This window comes from Podarcis vaucheri (assembly GCF_965113315.1).
Source record: "Podarcis vaucheri genome assembly, chromosome: 5".
Classification (NCBI taxonomy): domain Eukaryota; kingdom Metazoa; phylum Chordata; class Lepidosauria; order Squamata; family Lacertidae; genus Podarcis; species Podarcis vaucheri.
The window spans coordinates 12,672,589-12,693,351 of NC_138763.1; the positions used below are offsets into that span (position 1 = coordinate 12,672,589).

Genomic DNA, 20,763 nt, shown 5'->3' on the forward strand with positions numbered 1-20,763 from the left:
TGGAGTACATATTTTTTGTGACCTTCGTAAGTAAACAAGAAGGTCTCTGTGCCTTATAGTCATTGGCCACTGCATGTACACATGGCAAAACAGGCACACATGCATGCACAGCACATTCCTGGAACGATGCCTGCAAAGGTTGCATATGGTTTTCCCACACTGTACTGGCATGCCCAGGGGAAAACTTGTCCATGTTCATGCGGATCAAGCTGGCAACCTATAGTAATTGTAGCTTGTTCAGACAGTATCCTGCAGGTGGTAGCTCGTTTGAAATTGAGGTGTATTTTTAGCATAGCAGTGTTGGTGATTTGTAGGGTGTGTGTGGAAAGTAGGGCAGGGAGTAAAATGGGAGTATTCAGGCTTCTGATGGCTCCATGGAAAGGCTGGAAGTCAGGTTTGGCCAGGGATCTTCTGTACAGAATGCAAAACCTGCATGGAAACTGACTTGTTTTGCGGGGTGGGGTGGGGTGGGCAAGACAATCTCAGCCCCACTTAATAATGCATTTTCTATCCTCTGCACTATTATATCACCTGCACTTGCTGAAACAGACAAAGCCTAGCATTATGCAGCTGAACTAGCTAGCCCTGGGGTCATCCATGTGGTACCCAAGAGCGCTATGATGTCCTAGAGGTCTTTCTGCATGGCCACAAATGTATGGTGCAGATGGGACCTTAGATTTGTCTTAGATGGTTTCATTGATTTTTCTTTCTTTCTTTCTTTCTTTCTTTCTTTCTTTCTTTCTTTCTTTCTTTCTTTCTTTCTTTCTCTCTCTCTCTCTCTCAATCTCTCTCTCCCTCTCTCTCCCTCAGTTTACAAAATTATTGATACTTATTCAGCGATTTACCCCCCAAAACCCATACCCATTACAAAGTATATTTTTATAATATACAGGTGTTAAACAGCTATTTAATCTAAATAAGAAGAAAGGCAGGAAGGAGAAAAAGACAAGAAAAGGAGAGCGAAAACAAGAGAAGAGAAAGAGAGAGAAAAGATTAGAGAAAAATAAAGAAGAATAAGAGGACTTCTGGCTCTCTGTCCTGCAGCTAACTATAGTATTCACTCCTTAGGACCCAACCATTCTATCTACTATAAACCAGTGTTTTTTCAATCTTCAAATCCAGCTATTACAAGTTCACTTTCTCTTCCATGCAAAAAGTACATAACAAATTTCCAGTCCATAATAAATGTCAGTCATGGTTTTTCGCTAATTAAACATGTTAAATTTGCCATCTCAACCAAGTCCAGGCATTCTTCCAAAGTGGGTAGGGCTGTATCTAGATTTTATCTTTATTTCTAATTATGGCTTTATGTATATTTGTTTTTAATTGGTTTGTTTATTTTAAGTTGTCAACCACCCTGAGGTTTATGGATGAAGGGCAGCCTACAAATTTAATCAATATTAATAATAATTCTTTTTTATTTTATTCATGCTTTGTAAAGAATAGGACTTGTACACCACTTGGAGAAGTTGTTGAGCAACTGGTTTATACATGCTCTAAATAACAAACTAGCCTATTAATTCCATTGCCAGCTACCCAGCCCCAGTGAAGCTGAGGGAGACAGTCATGGCTCCACTTAGCCTCCCAGCGAGTTGAAGGCTGAAACATAAAAGAAACCTCTTCACAAAAGAGAGAGGAGAGGCTGCGGTCAAAAACTGATGAAGAATAAGAAGCAAGCACACCAAATGAAAGAGCTCCTATGACATGATCTCCTTTTAAAATAACCTCTGTTGCTTCCATCTCCAGGCATGACTTCCAAGCAGTAACGTCTGAGCATCATATTCGGTAATATGTTCCACATTGATTTTCTCCCGTACTCTCTGCTGACTGTACATTTTGCAGAAAGCATTGACCCCAAAGTCAAGGTTAAGTCCATGTTCCCTGAATCAACAAAGCAGAGGGAGGAGGCTGGAAGAGAGTGAGCATTTATGCAATGAAATAATCAAGAAAGTATGAGAACAAAAAGTTATCTACACAGGCCATTGTTAAGGTGGGGGATATGTGTATTCAGTGTGTGTGTGTGTGTGTGTGTGTGTGTGTGTGTACTAGAGCAAAATTATAGTTTTGACCAGACCTGAGTACTGACACATTGGAAAACCAGAAATTGCAGAGAGGCAGTAAATAAACTTTCAATTTTGACATTCTTTTTTAAAATACCTTTTCTTTTGTCATGCAACATTCCATCAAAAACAGCAGTCAATTGCCAAAGGACCAAACTAGATGAAATGTTAAATGTGTGTATGTGTGTGTGTGTGTGTGTGTGTGTGTGTGTATATATGCATTCAATATATTTTGTTCTCACTTTGCAAAGAACAGTTGTGGGGCCGGGAGAGATCAGGATAGGAACCATGTCATGAAATGAAATAAAATAGCCTAAATGAAAACTCTCTCACACATGCATACTTCAACAGCTAATTGCTCCAGGAAGGAAGATCCCATTAGCAGCAATGCACAAGGAGAATTCGTCCACCTACACCCCAAAAAAGAGAAAGAACAATGGACTGACTTACATTGTCCGAATGGGCAAGTGGAGGTGCAGTTTCTATCCTGCTATGGTTTGGCAGTACAGAGGTTGTCTTCTGGATGGGGGCTGCTGGAATGCTGGCCTGGAAACTGGAGCTAGTGAACAGTGCAGGGGCCGTTACACACATTGGCGCAAACTATCACTATCATAGAATCATAGAATCATAGAGTTGGAATAGACCACAAGGGCCATCGAGTCCAACCCCCTGCCAAGCAGGAAACACCATCAGAGCACTCCTGACATATGGTTGTCAAGCCTCTGCTTAAAGACCTCCAAAGAAGGAGACTCCACCACACTCCTTGGCAGCAAATTCCACTGTTGAACAGCTCTTACTGTCAGGAAGTTCTTCCTAATGTTTAGGTGGAATCTTCTTTCTTGTAGTTTGGATCCATTGCTCCATGTCCGCTTCTCTGGAGCAGCAGAAAACAACTTTTCTCCCTCCTCTATATGACATCCTTTTATATATGTTATGCTGTTGCTGAAAGAATTGCGTGGGCTGCCAGTTTACTACTGGGTTAAGTTCAAGCTGCCGGTAATGGTGTAAAAAGTCCTATGTATCTACACTAAACAATCATATTACCCCATATTACTTCAATCGATCACTGCTAGGGTTGGCCAGTGCTGGATTTACGTATAAGCTAAACAAGCTATAGCTTAGGGCCCCACTCTCCTAGGGCCCCCCCAAAAATGTACAGGGAAAAAACCTGGATGTATATTTCCAAAATGTAAAATAAAAAAAACCAATAAAATAAAACCTACACACAGCAACAGTGTTTTATGTTGTGTAGGCTCCTATGATGTAAATAATGGGCCCCACCTGCTAGCCTGCTCCCTAAAATATCACTGGTTTGCTCATTTCTATATCAATTACTTTGATAAAATACATATTTTGTTGTGTGGCTTTAGATACCTGTTAGGTCCATAAATTACCATATAGCATATATTCAACACAAAAAAGTGACAATTTGTTGTTGATAAAGGACAGCTGGACATATAAAAGGCCCCATTACCTTCAGTAGCTGAGGACCTAATCAAACCTAAATCTGGCCCTGGGGTTGGCATATCTTGAAGAGGAAAAAAGAGGGCACATTTGCCAAGTTCTAACTATGGATCGCTATGACAACTCTACCCATGAAAACAAGGACGTGTCCTAGGAAAAGAGGGCATATGGCAACATTGGCACTGACACTCTCCAGGAGGGGGCCTTCTAAAGATACCATCCGATTGGGAGGTCCATTTTGTATGATGTACGAATCAGGCTTTTAATGTGGCAGCATCTACCCTTAGGAACTCCTTCCTGTTGCGTATCAGGCAGGTGCAATCCTTATTGTAATTTTGGTTCCTGCTGAAGACCATCCTTTTATAATTGGAGAAATCCAGTCTGTATTGGATTTTCCACTGTTTTTATAGAAGAAATTGTTTCGTCTGTGTTTTTACTGCTTTTTTTTATTGTTGAGATGTTTTACAGGAAGCAGGTCTTGAAATAAAGGAAACGAAGAAGCAAATACATTCTAGGACTTTTATCCTAGGCTACTAATCTCACCTATACCAGAATTTCTTGCATTCAAAAATGTAGTGGTCATGCCTAAGTTATCTCCCGCTTGGACTACTGCAATGCGCTCTACGTGGGGCTACCTTTGAAGGTGACTCGGAAACTACAACTAATCCAGAATGTAGCAGCTAGACTGGTGACTGGGAGTGGCCGCGGATACCAAATAACACCAGTCATGAAAGATCTTCATTGGCTCCCAGTACGTTTCTGAGCACAATTCAAAGTGTTGGTGCTGACCTTTAAAGCCCTTGGTCCTGTATACCTGAAGGAGCGTCTCCACCCCCATCATCCAGCCCGGACACTGAGGTCCAGCGCTGAAGGCATTTTAGTGGTTCTCTCGCTGCGAGAAGTGAGGAGACAGGGAACCAGGCAGAGGGCCTTCTCAGTAGTGGCGCCTGCCCTATGGAACTCCCTCCCAGCAGATGTCAAGGCAATAAACAACTATTTTACTTTTAAAAGACAACTGAAGGCGGCCCTGTTTAGGGAAGTTTTTAATGTCTGATGCTGTATTGTTTTTAATATTTGGTTGGAAGCCGCCCAGAGTGGCTGGGGAAACCCAGCCAGATGGGCAGGGTATAAATAATAAATTATTATTATATAAGTTATAGTCAGGACTTTTTCCCAGTCGGAACTCATCGGAACTCAGTTCCAGCACCTCTCAGGTGGGGGCCATTGTCATTCTAAGAGAACAAAAGAGGTGTTCATGGTGAGTTATGGCACCTCTCTTTCTAGAAAAATAGCACTGGTCATAGTCATTCTTCCAGGATTGTTAATTTGAGCTAACAGTCCTCGCCTTCTTCCCCAACAAGGAGTTCCCAGACGTTTAAACCACACACCCTTTGAAGATTAATTAGGGTTATTTCATAGACTCATGTTCTCTATGGAACTATGACTCCCAATAGACAGAGAAGATGTCTGAACAGTCACCTGCTGGGGCGAAGGGCAGGTGACTTAGAAGTTCCTAAGCTAGCCAGGAATTGACAACTCCTATTGAGGTCACTAAAAATGTTGATTCGGCCACTGAACATGTTAACAGTAATTGGTTTTAAAAGCCTCTACCAGAACAGGTTTTGAGGTATCTCAGTGGTCATGGGAAGCAGACACTTTGCCTATGAAATTACTATGAACAAGCTACCATTCATAAATCATAGAGGTTGTGATTTGTGAATAGACCCGTTTCTCAAGTCTGTCCAATTTTAAGTGCCAAAATTAATATCTAGTCTGTTGGAAGGAGAGTTTACAGACTACTGACACCATCTGAAAAGAAGAAGAAAGCAACCATCAAGTACCCTCTTGAAAAACCACTGCCAATGTTTATTTCTAAACATCACAAAACCAGAAAGGGAACTCTAGAAGGACTCACCATATGCTGCCATTTTTATTTTTATTTTATTTTATTGCAGAGTCAACACTAGTGGGCAGAGCCATTGTGGGAAAGAATGGACAGCATTATAGTAACAGCCAGACATTGCAGGCAGGGAATATGGCTTCAGTGCTAAAATATGCCAACTATGATAATGTAGATAATTATTGATCTAAATAGCACCTACATTTCAGTGGTGTGCCATTATTATTATTATTATTATTATTATTATTATTATTATGCCTGTGGTATTGCACTCTGGAAAAGCAGGAAAAAGGAAGGAATTTTAACCAAGATAGAAAAAAGGTAAGGTCGCAGACGACTCTGGGGTTGTGGCACTCATCAAGCTTTACAGGCTGAGGGAGCTGGCGTACAGCTTCTGGGTCATGTGGCCAGCATGACAAAGCCGCTTCTGGTGAACCAGAGCAGTGCACAGAAACGCTGTTTACCTTCCAGCCAGAGCGGTACCTATTTATCTACTTGCACTTTGACATGCTTCCGAACTGCTAGGTTGGCAGGAGCAGGGACCAGGCAACAGGAGCTCACCCCCTCGCAGGGATTCAAACCACCGACCTTCTGATCAGCAAGCCCTAGGCTCTGTGGTTTAGACCACAGCGCCACATGGGTGAAAAGATGAGTTTTCAAATTATGAACATTGTGAATTCTAGGCAGAACAGAATTCTGTAGAAAAGAAGCCAAATAGAGATGAATAAACAGAAGATGGGACTTCTTGTCAGAGCAGGGAGGGAGTAACTACGGCCTTCCAGTTGCCAGAAACATAGGCTATCTGGAAAAATACCCACAGGGAGGTAGAACCAGTAGAGGCTCCCCACAGTGGGAGCCAGTGTGGTGTAGTGATTAAGAATGGTAGACTCGTAATCTGGTGAACCGGGTTCAATTCCCTGCTCCTCCACATGCAGCTGCTGGGTAACCTTGGGCTAGTCACACTTCTCTGAAGTCTCTCAGCCCCACTCACCTCACAGAGTGTTTGTTGAAGGGAAAGGAGAATGTTAACCACTTTGAGACTCCTTCGGGTAGTGATAAAGCAGGATATCAAATCCAAACTCTTCTTCTTCTTCACAGAATATACAACTGGGAACAATCTTGGTTTGCTTCTGTGAATTGCATGAAAAAGCCCAGCTTTCCTCTCTTGGCCTCATCCACACTTTCATTTGCCCCGTGATTTCTAGACATGGATTCAAGAGATTTATTTTATTTATTTTATTTTTTGTCCCGCTGCTTTCCCCGGACAAACCTGCTATTTACTACTGAATTGGAACAAAAGTCAATATGCAGAAAACCCAACTGACATCTGTGGGACAAAAAAGGGATCTCTTGGACCCATGACTAGAAATCGTGCAACAAATGGAAGCGGGGATGAGCCCTCTATCGCAGCATCAATGACTCTGTTGTGTTTACACTAGAGACTGGTAACAGGTGACTCTTCAAATGTTGTCGGAGTACAAATGCCGTCATCCGTGTTTCTTCAGACAAACTCCAAGAGAGGCATCCAAATTTCTGTTATTTTGTGTATATCAAAAACCCAAAGTCTGAACCATCTGAAGCTCAGTTGATCAGGAGAAAAACATTCCAGATGCTATTTCTGAATCTTGTCTATTCTGGAAATCTTATGGCTCATATTTTTACACCACCCTGATAGGAGTGGAAAAACCAACCCATTTCCCCTAAACTTTCCTCTTGCTCTTCTTTCTGTTGCTGTTCCTAACAGGACGTGCTCTCTCTCTCTTAAAGAGAGAATATGCCTGGAATGTTTTCGTTTCACTTTATCGCTTATGAAACCAGCGAAGATTTAATACCTTAGACAGATTCTTGTGATGGGTAGGAGAATTTCTGGGCTATATTTGGCTCTGTACATTTTTCTTTTTCAGACTGTTAACTCCAAGCACAGAAGAGAGTTCAACATTCAAGGGAGTGACATGCAATCCTTGCTCCACTTGTAACCACAGTCATCTTGCCGTAGGCCTTAGAATAATAATAGGAATGGAAATTATTCAGTGGCTCATGATTTCCCAAGGAAAAGAAATCTCTTTAGCAGCAGCGTGCCACTGAGTCATTGCGGTCGGCCTACAAGGTCAGGGTTGCAGAGCTGTCTTTGCCATTCCTACCACTGAGTAGCAACCGAAGCCTGGGGTATTAGGAAAGAATGGGGGAAAAGCATGGCTGGCTACTAGTATATGCAAGCGGTACTGACATTGCACTTCAGATGACCCCAAGGCCAGCTGACTGTCTGTGGAATCCCCCGCTGAGATGAGTTTCAACTTCTTTGCTCATTACTGTCGCAAATGGAATGGGTTGTCAACAACTCTTAGGAGCAGACCAGCTCTGGGCTCCAAGGCACAAAGGCAACTGTCTGGTTCAGCATCCCAGAAATTGGTATCTAATGAAGAGTTTGATATCAGGCTTGCCCTCAGTGTCCTGCCTAAGGCAAAATTCAAAGTGAATTTGCGTGTTTTTCCTCAGGAAAAAAAAAATGTCTGGGGAAATTTGAGGAAGCCCCCCAAAAGAGCATAAATCTGTACTGCTTGCAAATTGACTGTGATGTTTGAAACCATTTATTTTTTAACAAATGCCCCAAATCCCCTTATGGAAACGTTCGTCTGTTTTAACAAAAGCCTAGTAGGCACGTTGTCACCCATCAACTGAGTGCTCAAAAACCTAAGTGACTTACACCTCGAATATCTAAAAGACAAATCTCCTTCCCTGCAGACCCTCTTGAGTGTTAAGCTCAGTAGAGAGGCCCTCCTGGAAGTTCCACCACCTTCTGAAGTTTGGGGAGATGATGTGGTGGTCAAAGAGATGACTTTCTCTGTGGCAGCCGCTAAGCTGTGGAATTCCCTCCTTGCAGAGGTGCATGTGGCGTTTTCATTGTATAGCTTTTTTGACATGAGCCAGCATGGTGTACTGGTTAGAACGCTGGACTAGAAGCTAGGAGATCAAGGTTCTCAGCCATGAAGCTGTCTCTTCTTTCAGCCTAACCCACCACAAAAGGTTGTTAGGAGAATGAGACAGAGAGGGGCAGAACCATGTATGCCATCTTTCCTGGAAGAAAGGTAGGATGTAAATACAATAAGATAATAATACCCTCCAACAAGTTACCACAGAAAACCTGGATGCACATCTTCCAGGATGCTCGCCTGCATGAGTCATGTGAACTGTGTGAGATCACAGCACCCCCAAAATGCATGGTTTTAGACACTGCAATCCCATGCAAGATCACACCCTGAATGTGAGAGCACAGTCTCTGTCAGGCTTTGGGGAAATCTGATCCCTCTCCAGGTGGCAATAAATAAACAGATCAAACGGAAGGAGCATCCTTACCAGATAAGCTCTTTAATAATCACAGCGAGAGACAAAGGAATGCAAATCTCTCTAAAAAATGGTGTTACTCCCAGTAAAGGTTTACCCCCTCTGTCCCCATTAATCTACATTACTCCTACATCAGGTAATCTAAGCTTGTTGTCCTTGCACTTACTATTCTATCACTTTCCAAGTCCGTCTAGTCTTGGGCGAAGGTGGGTCAGAGATGTTGTCCAAGGACACTGAATCTGCCAGCTGTCTCTCTCCTGGTGTCTCCTCTTCTAGCTGTTCCTCACCCAGTATCTCCCAGCTTTCCCTATCTGGCCTATGCCCCTCTGCAAACCACTGTTCTAAATCAATTCTGTCCTCCTGCCCTTGGGAAGGTTCAGAAAAAAGGGGTGTGTGGCTCCCACCTTTCCTCCTCAGTCCAATCCCTGGCAGTACCCCAAAATGGGATGCCATGATTTAATCATGACAGTTGAAGGGTATGTAGTTATTGAAGAAGTGGTACCTTGGGTTACAAACACTTCGGGTTACAGACTCTGCTAACCCAGAAGTAGTACCTTGGGTTAAGAACTTTACCTCAGGATGAGAACAGAAATCACGCAGCGGCGGCGCAGTGACAAAGCGAGGCTCCATTAGCTAAAGTGGTATCTCAGGTTAAGAGTGGTTTCAGGTTAAGAACGGACCTCCGGAACGAATTAAGTTCATAACCAGAGGTACCACTGTATCTGTACCCTCGACTTTAACAGAGTGCTATTGCGCTCATGTCCAGTTTGCAGGCTTCCCACAGATGTGTGTCTTCAGTGGTCAGCCACTGTGAGAACAGGAGCCTGGACGAGATGGCTCATTGGCCTGATCCATCACCTTCTGTTCTTATGAAACCTGCTTTATTTGTTTATAAAAATATTTATATTATTATTATTATTATTATTATTAGCAATAAATTAAAGTGGTTTACAACAATCATACATAAAGCTGTACTGTAAAACAGAATGGCAAAAAAATAAAACCAGAGATCAATGAAGTATGTCTGTTCAAGTTGTGATCCTTGCATCACAGGGGGTTGAACTAGATGACCCTCAGTGTGTCCAGCTCTGTAGTTCTATGATTCTGTTATGGAAGGGCAGTTTCTTAATTGCCAGCAGTTCTATGATTCTGTTATGGAAGGGCAGCATAATATTCTTCTGCTTGTAAATTATTATAACTGATTTTAATCTGGTATTTTTATATTGCCGTAACTTAGCTTCTGACTTTACAGCGAAGGGCAAGTAAGAAATCCAAGAAACAAATTATGCAGGGAAAATTAATTACATGAGGAAATAAACAGTTTGGGCCATGTGGTATTGGAACCACACTTCCTGTTCGATTAAAGTTTTTTATTTGTTGCTAACAACAACAACAACCTCGAGACACCACAGCAAAGGAGGACACAAAAAAACAGCAGATATAATTAGTCCTTGGAAATTCAAGACAATCTGTTCCTGTTAATTCTGCCTGTAACAGCCTAGGAGTGAATAGTGCAGGGCGTGACAACTCCTTCTTTGTTCTTATCAACTCCAACTGAACTTTGCAAGAAAATATGTCTAAGGGTCATATCACTGCCAAAGCACACGGTTATAAATTAACCAGGTCTGTTTTATAATAATATGGAAAGCCTGTAGGAATAACACAAATGAATCACAGGAAAGAGTGAGTGCCAGGTGTGACAGGGGTCAGGTTGTTATATAGCAGCAAAGGGCAATTGGCCTCATCTGCGGCCATTTTGCATCGCCGGAGCCAGCAACATTTTGCTCATTGCAAGTCATGAGATCAAAATTTGACCAAGTATTTGAAATTCATTACACACACCGTATTAATCACACACACACACACATTTAGATGATGATGAGATTTGGATTGGACATTTAGATAAATGGTGTGATTGCAATGGTGGCAGACAGTGAAATTGGTTGAACATATGATGCAGATGGTGAGTCTGACCACTGGTTTGTCCAGGCCAATGTTGGTTCAGCTTTCATTCAGTGTGGTGTAGTGGTTAAGAGCAGTAGATTCGTAATCTGGGGAACCGGGTTCGCGTCTCCGCTCCTCCACTTGCAGCTGCTGGGTGACCTTGGGCCAGTCACACTTCTGTGAAGTCTCTCAGCCCCACTCAACTCACAGAGTGTTTCTTGTGGGGGAGGAAGGGAAAGGAGAATGTTAGCCGCTTTGAGACTCCTTCGGGTAGTGATAAAGAGGGATATCAAATCCAAACTCTTCTTCTTCTTCTTCTTCATTCATTCCATCCATCACAAACACTCTGAGGAACAGGATTCCAGTCACCATTTTATTTACCAAGAATGCCCCAGACATGCCATATACAAGGCTAGTTTTAATAATAATAATAATAATAATAATAATAATAATAATAATAATAATAATAATAATAATTTATTTATTTATACCCTGCCCATCTGGCTGGGTTTCCCCAGCCACTCTGGGCAGCTCCCAACAGAATATTAAAAACACAATAAAACATCAAACATTAAAACTTCCCTAAACGGGGCTGCCTTCAGATGTCCTCTACAGACACAGTCACCCACCTCTCTCTCTCTCCTCCATTCAGCCAAGCAAGAGTCTGAGCGCAAGGACACATTCCAGTCAGGCAAAAACACCCAAAGGCCAAGGCAGCGCCAGTGAGGGGTTGCAGCCTGGGGAGAGTTCCAAGGGCCAGATAGAAAGGCCCAGAGGGCCACATTTCGCCCCCTGGCCTGAGGTTCCCCACTCCTACCATATTCCATGCCTGCTGCGATATTTAACAGTTTTTCAGCAGACAATTGTTTTTGTACAGTTGTTTTCAGTGTTTTCATTTGTTACAATGATTGTATTTTTATTATGCTCTATGATACCCTGTGCTCATTTGGGAGGAGGGGCGGAGCAGAAATGAAATAAATACATATAGAAATATAACTCCTCACCAGTGTTCGAAACTCCCCTTGTTCTAGGCGCATTTTGCGACAGGGAATTTCTTCCGTGCGAGCAGTTTCTGAGCTCTGGGAGCAGTACTGCGCCTAAGATTTCAGATCAAAACTGCCACAGCTGGGACAAAAGGAGGACCTTTTCCTGCCTCCCCACTTCCAGCTACTCTCTGAGGACTGGAGAAGGGACCTTCATAAGAATACAGTGGTACCTCGGGTTACAAACACCTTGGGTTACAAACACTTCGAGTTATAGACTCCGCTAACCGGGAAGTGGGACGCGGGTGGCGCTGTGGTCTAAACCTCAGAGCCTAGGGCTTGCCAATCAGAAGGTCGACGGTTCAAATCCCCGTGACGGGGTGAGCTCCCATTGCTCGGTCCCTGCTCCTGCCAACCTAGCAATTCGAAAGCACATCAAAGTGCAAGTAGATAAATAGGTACCACTCCAGTGGGAAGGTAAACAGCGTTTCCGTGCGCTGCTCTGGTTGGCCAGAAGCAGCTTAGTCATGCTGGCCACATGACCCAGAAGCTGTATGCCGGCTCCCTCAGCCAGTAAAGCAAGATGAGCGCTGCAACCCCAGAGTCGTCCCCAACTGGACCTAACAGTCAGGGGGCCCTTTACCTTTAACTGGGAAGTAGTACCTCAGGTTAAGAACTTTACCTCAGGATGAGAACAGAAATTGTGCAGCGGCGGTGCGGTGGCAGCAGGAGGCTCCATTAGCTAAAGTAGTACCTCAGGTCAATAACAGTTTTAGGTTAAGAACGGACCTCCAGAACGAATTAAGTTCGTAACCAGAGGTACCACTGTATTAGGGGAGCAGGCAGGGGAAGTATGGCTTTGTTTTTTGCAGTCTTCAGATGAGGACTAGACCATATGAAAAATGAATATAAGATTTTAGCTGCAGTTCATTCGTTTTCAGCTTTGTATTATTCTTACCAAAAAAAGCACCTAGACATTCCGTTGTAGAGCCCACAATCTAGGTTTAAGGTGCCCCTTAGCTCCTAGCTTTCATATCACAGTTTCTAAAACTGGTCCTCACCCCAGACATTACTTCTTCAGGTATCACTGGATGGAATAATGTTTTTAACCGTAACTGTTTTTACATTTTTAAAAAACTGTAATTCCTTTTGGAATACTTTAATTTGTTTTTCTTTTTAAATTGTTTGCCACCCTAGACTTCTTCTGGATTGAAGGGCAGGATATAAATTCCATAATAAGCAAGCAAGCAAGCAAACAAACAAACAAACAAACAAACAAATAGGGTGTCACATGGCCACCCTAGGCTAATCAGAAATGATATTTTTTTAACAACTCCTCTCATCTCCAACAATGATGTTTAGCCAACAAAATACCTGATGCCACACCTGAGGCTCAAATACTGAACAAGCAGGTAGCATTCCTGGCAGCTGGCAACCTTAGCAGTGACTAATTGCTGTTAGGCGATGGGCATTGAAAACGCTTGCTAAGAAGCTTGGCTTTTTGTTGTTTTTGTTTTTAAAAAAGGAGAGTGTTAATCTTATTGTCGGGTACTTTGTTTCCATTGCAAGGTGGAAGAAGAAAGATCTCTGAGACAGCATTTTGCGGCTCTCCAGAGACACATAAGTGCAGTGAGGGTTTCTGTTGGCTGTTGCCGATTTGCCTGGTTTTATTTTAATAGTGCAAGCAGCGCCACATGCTCTGGGAGTCATGTACTTAGCAAAAATCAATCCCCTCCTTTGTATACAGATAGACACAGCAGACTGGCAACGGCTGAGGCTTTTATTGCCTCACCTAAGCTGAGAATTCCTAATAAGATTAAAATTTACACTTTCTGCCACTGACAGATGGTGTTTTCTGCCAAGTCCCACTGCATTCCTAAAAAGTAGATCTGAATTACAGGAGTTTCTTCTCTCTCTCTCTCTCTCTCTCTCTCTCTCTCTCCTTTCCACTCCTCTACAATCCCTCCTTCTTTGGGATCTCTCACCTACTTTGCCTTCTCAATACTTCTCTCGGGTAAGAATATCTCCAATGGTAAAAAATAGTTTTATCAACTTTTCCAGGAAGATGATGGTGTTAGGGTAGACTAGGACATATTTTCAAAGTGACAAGCCTACCACAAAATTGTTGTACTACTACTACTACTAAATTTTATTTAGACAGTGGTATCTCGGGTTAAGAACTTAATTCGTTCTGGAGGTCCATTCTTAACCAAACTGTTAACCACTTTAGCTAATGGGGCCTCCTGCTGCCAATTTCTGTTCTCATCCTGAAGCAAAGTTCTTAACCCAAGGTACTATTTCTGGGTTAGAAGAGTCTGTAACCTGAAGCGTCCGTAACCTGAAGCGTCCGTAACCTGAAGCGTCCGTAACCCGAGGTACCACTGTACTCCACCCTCCCCGTCCAGAGCTGGGCTCAGGGTGGCTAACAACAGTAAAATTACAGTAAAAACATAATGGGGGGGGGCAATTTAAAATCCAGGTTAAAATGCAATTTAAAATGCAGCCTCATCAAAATCATAAGGGGAGGGAAACATAAGGGTCAGACTGAGTCCAAACCAAAGGCCAGGCAGAACAGCTGTCTTGCAGGCCCTGCGGAAAGATGTCACGTCCCGCAGAGCCCTGGTCTCTTGTGACAGAGGGTTCCACTAAGTCGGGGCCAGTACTGAAAAGGCCTTGGCCCTAGATGCAACCAATCTAACCACCTTGCGATCTAGGAGCTCCAAAATGTTGTCATTTGTGGACCTTCAGGTCCTCCGCGGGGCATACCAGGAGAGGTGGTCCCATAGGTACGTGGGTCCTAGCCTTGCTGCCCATGTATATCAGAGGAGGAGAAGGTGGCGGCAGTCTCCTCCAAATGACAAAAAGCTTCCCTGCTGTTTGCCAGGAGGCCTGCACCAGGGATAGGAAAGTTGCCCAGATGTTGCAGGGCTACAGCTTCTATTCCTGCTCACCATTGGCCATGCTGGTAGAAGCTGGGACTCAAAGAACATCTGGAAGGCAGTACATTGGCTGCGCCCCTTCTGTGGTAGTGGGGGACTATTGCAGCAGTGAGGAGGTCTGTTTGGGCTTGGCAGGAGTCCACGTTGACCCGCAAGGTTGCTTTCCCCAAGCCATTGTCAGCTGCCCCATGCCTGACATCATGTGTGGTAGCATGCATGGAAAGGGTAAAGACAAAGGCACAATCAGGGTTCTTAAAGAATGCTTCCAGCCTTTCTTTCCTTTGAAGTCAGGTCACCTGACATCATAGTGGTTCCGAGGGCGGCAACACAAGGGCGAGCCTTTTCAGTGGTGGCCCCCTGGTTTATTTATGTGTTTATTAAATTTGTATACTATGCTTCATCCAAAGATCTCAGGGTGGTTCATAGCACAAAAATACAAAAATGCACTCACCAGGGAGGAGCTCAGTCTACGTCATCATTACTTATCTTTGGGTGCCAGGCAAAAACATTTCTTTTCTTCCAGTCCTTTGGCTTTTAATTATCTGTGGCCTAGGTCAAGGGATGGGATGTTTCAGAACTGACATTTAAAAATATGAATGAGTTTTAGATTTTTCTCTGTTTTGTTTTTTGCGGCTTTTAATTGGTGCTTTTTTATTGTTGTTAAGTCACTGCGAGAAGTGAGGTTACAGGGAACCAGGCAGAGGGCCTTCTTGGTGGTGGCGCCCGCCCTGTGGAATGCCCTCCCATCAGATGTCAAGGAAATAAACAACTACCTGACTTTTAGAAGACATCTGACTGCAGCCCTGTTTGGGGAAGTTTTTAATGTTTGATGTTTTATCATGCTTTTAATATTCTGTTGGGAGCTGCCCAGAGTCGCTGGGGAAACCCAGCCAGATGGGTAGGGTAATAATAATAATAATAATAATAATAATAATAATAATAATAATAATAAATGTTATGAAAGTTATTACTGTAAAAAGTGCCAGTAATTCATTATAACAACAGCAACAACAAGAAGAACACTAGGTGATTGACAGGTGGTCAACCCAATCCACTTGTCAAAGCAGCCTGGGTGGGAAATGAGGAAGCTCAGGATCTCCATGCCTGGCCTGCATCATTCCTAGAAGCATCTGATGAACCACAGCTGGACCTTGGGTATGCCCTAACAGGGCTCTTCATATAATAGAATCAGAGAACTGTAGAGTTGGAAGGGACCCCAAGGGTCATCTAGTCCCAACCCCTTGCAATGCAAGAATCTCAACATGCGGTCCCCCATTCAATTTGAAGCCATACCGGACCCTGCTTAGCTTTGCAAATGTGCTGGCAGTTTTATTGCTTTGGAGTCGAAGACAGTCATGCGAATGGAACGATGCCCATATTTAGATGTTTTGAGATCTGGGCTCAGACAGGCTTGGGAAGATTAGTTTCCTGAGCCATCATTCTCTGCTTGCAAAACATGGAACTCCGGCTGACGGCGGTCAGCAAGAGGAAATATTAAGCTCCATGGGCCATTGGTCTTGCTCAGCATGGCTTTTCTCGCCACCGATCATTTTCGCAATGTGACGATGACATACAGTAGGAGTTCCTCCTCTCTGAAACAGAGTTGCCTCATCAACAGAGCTCAGACGCCTCGCTCCAGTGAAGCCCAGTGGCGGCACGACGTAGTCAAAAGATTGCAACACCTGCTGATTAGAACAACATTTTGAAAGCCCGCGTCGCTTCCAGGGTTTGGCCCTTAATGGATGCTCTGAGCCTAATCAGCAAGAACCGAAAGCGGATCGAGCAGGTCTTCATTGAGATGTCAATAAGGCTGTCTTTTTATTTCATTTCCTAATGGGTTATCAATACTGGTAATTTGCCCCTGATAATGTTGCAAATTATAAAAGGGGAAATTTAAACAAGTACCGATGAAGGAGAAAATCAGCCTGACAGCCCATTTTGTTCTGGCGTGTGAGCTCATGATATACACGGGCGCTGGGACCGCAAGCCTTGCCGTCTTGCAAGAGGCCTCGTTATTCACAGCAGAAAATTAGGTGGTGGTCATGCTTTGGCCTCTAACAAGTGTACCCATTTGTCATCAAGCTGATTAAGGACTGGTGAAGCAACTGTTCGTGTTAGGAGCTGTTAGCCAATTACACGTTCCCCGCGGATTAATCACCTGCCTTTTAGCCAGGCCTGGTGGCAGCCTTTGCCAAGCAAGCAAATAAATATGTTAAATTGTATTATTTATTAGAAATAAAAATTCTGCATCAGCCTAATTCAAATTCTGTGTCAAGAAAAACTCAATTCTGCAACTTGCATAAATCTGGTGTTATACACACACACAAACACACATTCAGCCTTGGAGATGGTGAATCCGTTTCCTGAATCCTGCTCTGGTTTGTGATGAAAGTGTATTCATAAGTATTTTATTCATTTAATCAACTATTTCATTAAAAAAATCAACATGGATTTATTTAAAGTATTTATATCCCACAATTTCACCAAAAAGGCTCCCAGAGTAGTTTATAGGAATTATTAGTAAGACTGTTCCTGCCCTCAGGCTTATAATCTGAAATGACATGGCACTCAGGGAAAAGGGGGACCAGTTCTTATTGTTTTGATAACACCATTACAAGGTAGGGCTGCCATATGTTCAGTATTCCTGTATCATGGCGGAATTTCTGAAAAGCTGCTAAAATGTCCAGGAAAACCTGGGCATATGGCTGCCCACATCGTAAGATTTTTTGGTTAATTTTTTTTTTAAAAAAATAGCTGAAAAACTTCATCTGACTTCCAGTTGTTCATGTTGCTGCTGTTTCCTTGGTGGCAGAGGCTCCTGCCCAAGACATGGCAGCAGGTGCACTTACTCATATGTAAAAAAGCCGCACTTTATCAAAGCTGATTAACAGCACCAGCTCAGCAGCACGAAAGAGCCAGTTCTGGTCCAGGAGTTCTTGGAAGGCGAAGGGTTGGCAGGAATATTTCTGGTCTAGGTGTAAGGGCCAGAGTTCACAAGTCCACGATCAGTAAGAAGGGCCTGCCCAGGAGCGGCAAAATTGTTCCAACAAGTTTCCCAACCTACCCACCAATCTCTTCAGCAAAAGTGAAGAGTGCTCTGATATCCTTGTTCAGCGTGACTTATCTTGGGTTTTCCTTGAAGTTCCATTGTGCATAACAGAACTTGCACACCATTCTCTTGCAACTGAAGCACCTTGTGCTTTCATTGTTCCTCAACACTTAGCTTTGGAGCAAGTAGTGGGTAAAAATCTCCCTTTTCCTGCTCAATGGGTGGCTCTAGGACTAAAGACGGGGGCCCTGCAGGGACCTTGCTGCAGGAACAGTCATGGGTCTTTGATGCCCTCCCTGACCCCAAACTACTATTTCAAGCTAAGGCACTATAGGCAAACTAAGGCCCGGGGGCTGGATCCGGCCCAATTGCCTTCTAAATCCAGCCCAATTGCCTTCTAAATCCGGCCCGTGGAAGGTCCGGGAATCAGCATGTTTTTACATGAGTAGAATGTGTCCTTTTATTTAAAATCCATCTCTGGGTTATTTGTGGGGCCTGCCTGGTGTTTTTACATGAGTAGAATGTGTGCTTTTATTCAAAATGCATCTCTGGGTTATTTGTGGGGCATAGGAATTCATTCATTTTTTTTTTCAAAATATGGTCTGGCCCCCCGCAAGGTCTGAGGGAGAGTGGACCGGCCCCCTGCTGAAAAAGTTTGCTGATCCCTGCCAACTGGAGTGCAAATGTGCTGGCAGTAGCAGCAAATTTCTTCTACTGGGGCATCTGCATTATGCCAACCTCACCACCTCCTTTCCCCCCTGGTAAGCAGCAGTGATGTGACTGGCCAGAGGTCAGGAGATCAGGAATGCCTGGTTAAGGTCACCTACCAGGAAGGAAAAGATGGCCGCTCTCTGAAGCACCAACAGTTCCCTGCCTATGCGTGAGAAGTCTTTGGATGTTTAATTGGGGCAATCATGAGCAAGTCCTAGCCTCTGCTTGGGGAAAAATTACCTCCACTCTCTTACAATAATTTCTATACTACAAAAGAGCTATAATTAAAATAATAAGGAATAAAATGTTCTCCAGGCAGAGAGTTGTTTGCTTGGGGTGGGGTGGAGCAAAGGAAAGAATCTTCTTTTATGCGGCCATCATTTTAAAATCACACCAGTTAGAAGCTCATGAGAAATTTATTCACTTATTTTAAATTGCTGTCTTCTGTCTCTCCCCTGCCCCAGGTTCAGGGCATAACACTGAAAAGGGATAATGTAGAATTTAGCACATAGAATGTATAAAGGTAAAGGTACCCCTGCCCGTACAGGCCAGTCGTGCTCATCTCACTTAAGAGGCCGGGAGCCAGCGCTGTCCGAAGAACTTCCGGGTCACGTGGCCAGCGTCACGAAGCTGCTCTGGCGAGCCAGCACCAGCGCAGCACACGGAAACGCCATTTACCTTCCCACTATAAAGCGGTACCTATTTATCTATTTGCACTTAGAGGTGCCTTCAAACTGCTAGGTGGGCAGGAGCTGGGACCGAAAGACGGGAGCTCATCCCCACGGGGATTTGAACTGCCGACCATACGATCGGCAAGTCCTAGGCACTGAGGTTTTACCCACAGCGCCACCCGCGTCCCCTATAGAATGTATACTATAGTACAAAAAAAGTATGCTATATGTTTTCTGGAGCTTGAGAATTAGCTGAGCTGTTATCTATCACTTCTCTGTTTCCTGCATTCAGGATGTGAATGCTGTTGCTTAGGAAGTCAAAATAGTATCACACATACACCCACAAGAGGGGAGGTATCAGCTCAGCTGAAAGAACCCCAAGCGGCAAAAATGTCCCACTGTTGACTGAACATGCTCAGCGGCCATGGGAACACGGGGTGGGGTTGGGGACTGAATGGAACATTTGGAATCCTGAACAGTAGCACTCTATGCTGCAGTATTTCTGGCAGGCCCCAATTGGTCTACATAATAATCTAAGAAGATCCTGACTTCAGGAAGAAGATGATCCAGGCTCCAGAAAGAAGAAGATCCAGATCCAAAGACCTGCCTAGTGTAGCATCTTGCTCTCGCACTGGCCAACCTGATGCCTAAAGAAAACCTGCAAACAAGATATGACTGCACTTGCCGGAAGCTCGGCTCTGCCCTCACCAGTCTTGGAAGGATCCTTTAAAAAAGTCCCATGACCAGAGAATTTGTGCCCGTCCATTGGGGGATATAGGAAGCCCTGAACACATATTTTTTAGATGTCCCTTTTACGATGAGGCACGTAGAGAAACCATTGACCCCCTGCTGGTGAGGCTTGCTGACCTCCCGGTAAAGCAAAAATTCGATCTTCTCCTCTTAGGCAAAGACCACAAGATGACCCAGATTGTCACCAGATTCTGCGCACAGATCTGTAGGCACAGACCATCCCCCGATTCAATCTAGTTTGTTAAGAGAATTCCCAAACTTGGATCCACAGGTGACTCTTGGTCATTTCTCTAAGGTAGTCTATCTTAAAGTTTTTGTGTGTTCATATGCCTATCGCACTTTTAAAATCCATTGTTGTATATTGTTTTAAATGTTTGTTTTGCTATTGGGATTGTTGTTCCATTTGTGTTTCACAAGCTGGTCTCCGGCCGTAATAAATTTCATGTTCATGTTCATGACTGCGCTATCAGATTTCCCACTCATGATCGCCAGAGGTCATACAGGCGCCATGACTAGTTGCAATGGACAGTCTTTTACTCAAAGAATTTGCCCAACCCTCTTTAAAGCCATCCAAGATACTGTCTCTCCCTGAATTCCATAGTTTCACTATGCAGTATGCGAAGAATTCATCCTGAATTTTACAACATTCGCCTTCAGAGTGGCATGATGTGGGGTCCTTGGTACTGACAAGGGGAGGGTACTGACATTGCACTTTGACTCGAGAGGAGGAAATAACTTCAGTTCACCCGATTATTTGGTGCCACCCCCCCATTATGTATTTTTCTGAGTCATACAGAGTGGTGCAGCAGTTTCACCCTCAAGTCCTAGTGATGAAGTAGACTCCACACACAAGACTTTGAAGAGGACTCTTGCAGAATGGCAGCTATTAACAATCAGTAGTATTCATACATATCAAGTCCAATGCGATGTGTTTCTCTCTCTTGACTCCA

The 20,763-nt window shown here is 43.7% G+C and overlaps 1 long non-coding RNA gene across 1 annotated transcript; it reads right to left on the bottom strand.

Moving 5' to 3' along the window:
• Positions 1-1,400: 1,400 nt before the first annotated feature.
• LOC309533356 lies at positions 1,401-14,718 on the bottom strand. Its single transcript, XR_014220163.1, has 3 exons — positions 14,645-14,718; positions 7,257-7,422; positions 1,401-1,881 (listed from the first exon to the last, which is right to left on the bottom strand). It is a non-coding gene; the product is annotated as an uncharacterized lncRNA (long non-coding RNA).
• Between the last annotated feature and the right edge of the window lie 6,045 nt (positions 14,719-20,763).